Source organism: Trachymyrmex cornetzi, unplaced genomic scaffold (genome assembly GCF_001594075.2).
Source record: "Trachymyrmex cornetzi isolate Tcor2-1 unplaced genomic scaffold, Tcor1.1 scaffold448, whole genome shotgun sequence".
NCBI classification, from domain to species: Eukaryota; Metazoa; Arthropoda; class Insecta; order Hymenoptera; family Formicidae; genus Trachymyrmex; species Trachymyrmex cornetzi.
The window spans coordinates 55,656-59,475 of record NW_017299267.1 but is presented as its reverse complement, the minus strand read 5'-3'; positions in this window follow the sequence as shown (position 1 = coordinate 59,475).

Here is a 3,820-nt window from a genome sequence, read left to right as displayed (position 1 = left end):
AAGTAAAAAATAAAAATAAAAAATATAAAAAAATAAAAAATCACGCAATAAAAGACGTTAAAAAATGTGAAAAAATTCAGATACAGTTCTTTGCATGTTGTCTATATGTTAGATATTTTTGCCGATTTTTATAATACATCGGGCCAGAATATAGGGAAAAATATGCTAAAAAACACCTTTTTTTTCATTTTTGACAATGTCGCACCATTTATAATAAGAAAATACATATATGATCACTTAAAGTATCTAAAATTACAACTTTTAATGAAAAAAAATCTGGTGTACCGTCTTCAACCTAAGAGTTACAGACATTTTAAAACTTTTCAATTTTTTTTAACTATGAAATTGTGCAAATTAAATTTGAAAAAATTTGAGCACATTCTCTATATCTTGAAGTTTAAGTATGAATTTTTTCAAATGTTTACAAGATACTGTTATTAAGAAATAAATTAAAATGTAAAAAATGTGGTTTTTTGGGCCCCCCGGAGGCGGGAGGAGGACGGGCGGGCGGTAAAATGATGCAAACTTTCTTTTTCCGGCATAGAAACATATTTGCAACATTATTTTCCAAAAAGCGTTCCAGTGACATTTCACCTATTATAATGCGAAATACCCTTTGTCGGTGGGCGAGAGAGATAGACTACAAGAATAATATATGCGAGGATATAGTAATAAAACAATTATATTTGAAGAAATATGATAAAGTAAGACTAATTACATTGGTGACGTAATTACAAGTAATCTCCGGAGCTTCGCTCCTTCGCTCTATTCGATACTCTCGGTGCTCGCACAGAGAGTCGCTAACTTATTTCTAACACCGAACGCCGGTCATACGCTATAGCACGAGCCCCGACCTTCCCCGCGGTATCTTCCGACGGTGTCAAACGCCCGCCCCTCGACAACCGGCAAGAACCCGTACCCGCTGCACTACCAGCCTTCCGAATGTGCAACGCCGGTACGCGGCCGAATGCAGTTTCGGAAGTTCGGCGCGATTCTAACAAGCGTCTCTATGCGACACGACTCTACGCGAATCCCGGAAACTGACTCTAATCGGTAACGCAACAACTGGAAGTTAACTCAGCAACGCAACAATACGCGTTCTGACACGAACAGTACAGTGCTCGGTAACGCAATTACAGTGAGCGCTTTACGCGACGCGATACTGAACGATAACGCGACTACACTACGCGTTTCAACGCGACCCTACTCTACTCGGAAATCGGAAGTGACTCCCCTGTGGCGAGAGGAACGAGCGCTACTCGGCCCTCGATAGTCTCTAAACGACTCGAATCTACTTCAATTCAACAACTGATATTCTCCTCTTACTCTGATTCTAGAAACGCGACAACTGATTATTTCCATTGTTCGGGAGGATGGTACGTGGCTCGCGATTCCGCGGCTCTACACGGCGGCCATTACGCCGATCTATCGTTACGGTGCGAGCTTGCTTATATGCGATCCACTTGGCGACGTACCCCGATCGGCAGCTTTACAAACGCAACGCTCGTCTCACCCTCGTCGTCTCCGTCCTCTCAAGATCCTCTCGGCACTCTCTCGGCTCTCGTATTCTAGACGGCTGGCTCGTCGGCTGCGATTTCACACTTCCCTCACAAGTATCACGGCTCGCTCGTCCACAGCAAGAGTGAGGCCCGGGAGCTCCCGGCGGATTCTCGCAGGCTGCTTAGCTCCCCCTCTCCCTCCTTCGGGGGGAAATAGTTACGCTGTTTGGCTTCCGCGTATCACGATATCCACGCGTGCCGTGCAGGCCAGCGCGGCTTTGATTCCTCACTCCTACGAGCGTGCAATAGGGAAAAGTGGGCGAATTGTGCGCACCTAAGGGATATTTGTTTTCTTGGGATGGTTTTCTAAGATCAAAGCGATATAAATATGGAAATAGAAACTATAAACATTCTTCTATCATTACGTATTCTTATCGTGAACAGATTTTCATTCAATTAAGGTTGTATTTAGTAAAAAGGAAAAAACGGAAAAGCGAAAAAATTTCTCTCGCGTCGGGTAATTATGCGCAAAACAAAAGTCGTAAGAAATGAATGAATTGTGGAATGTTAACATAGAAATCAGAACATACATTCATTATATTGCAATATAAATATATATTAAACATATTTTAAATGTACATTGTATATATTAAGAAAAAATACAAAACTAATATAATAATAATGCACATAGACTTTGGCAAAATGAAATGGCAAAATAAAATAGTAATGCCAAAAAGAAACACAAAAACTAGTGCTAGTCATACAGTATATGAAAGATGGGTAATTGTGTGCATTTTAAAATGCTTGCGCACCGTTGCCCGCCGCGACCTGACTCGGTACGAAATACGATTACTTCAACAATTCCTAACCAAACTTAATAAGTAACAACTCAAAAGATGCACATAATAACGTACTTTAATAACATACAATTTTAAACAAGCAAATTAAAAATACGGACTTACCACCTTATTTTCTGAATGCTAAAATAACAAGAAAAGATGTAATTTCACTTTTTTGTATTTCTCTGGCTAGTGATGTAGTACGTCGTATTTTTTGTAGTTATATCTTAAGAGGACGACTTCCTGCGTAAAAATTTCGCCACGGTGATGTCTTCATATATTGGAAAAGTACCAAACCAGGATGCGCACAATTACCCGCTGCGCACAGTTCCCCCACTTTCCCCTAAACACCCCTGTCAAGGATGGCGTCTCCGCTAACGGCTCCTGTACCTCCTGGCCTGTCGGGGGAGATCTGGATGGATTGCCTTCTCGCTCCTCGTCGGGGCCCTATGTCCCCGGACGTCTGTCCGGCCCCTCAAGGGTGGCCGGGAATTCTGGCCTACTCCGGTGCTCTGAAAGGGGTGCATGGTGAAAGTATGATTCTTTTCTCTCGACAGCGGACTACTAACAGTGATATAAAATAATACAATCTACTTGTCCGGCTCCCGGATGTGCGTCCTTCTCTCTCAGCTTCTTCGGCCTTCCTTCCAATTCTATCCTCCTTTGATACGGTTCTTCCTTCCTGGTGTGGCGGGTGATACGGCACGATGATACAATTTCATTCTACCGTAACTGCCGAGCGCGATCCGTAGCGTATCTACGCTTTCTGAGAAGCTTTACTATTACGCAAAAGAAATGCTAGTACAGAGAGAAGAAAAGTTGCAGAGCATAATAGCTGCCACGATTTTAACGCACGTTCGCAGGCGCGCTTGCAAGCGCGCTCGCCCTTCGAGCTGGTAGGAAGCGCGAGTCCGCCGCCGACAAGTCTGCACAGTGACGGACAAAAATATCACGTCACAATATATATGTGTTTGTGTATAAAATACAAAAATTAAAAAATTTAGCGATGGTTATAGAATGTGTATTGTAACCGTACTCGCGAGCAACGGCACAACTTCGTCGCGTGTTCTCGGTACTCAAAGTACGCAAAAGTATCTTCTCTCCCTCGGTAGCAGAATTTTGCGACAGCCAGGCGGGTTTTCGGCCAAAATTATAATTCTTATTCTAAGTTGGGCGCCAGGCACGAGAGAGCGTGCCACTCTTTTCGAAAGCTCCTCACTTTTGCCCGTAACGTTTTCGCGACGGCAGGGGGTGGGTCACAAGGGGTGTGGGAAATTTGTCGGAGGGCGAGAGAGACAGGCCACAAGAATGAACCACGCGAAATGTAATAATAAGAACAATTATATTTGAAAAGAATGTAGTGAAGCAAATGTGATAAATTACAGTAGTGAAGTAATTACAAGTACTCTCCGGGGCTTCGCCCCTCCGCTCTGCTCGATACTCTCGGTACTCGCACAGAGAGTCGCTAACTTAATCCTAACG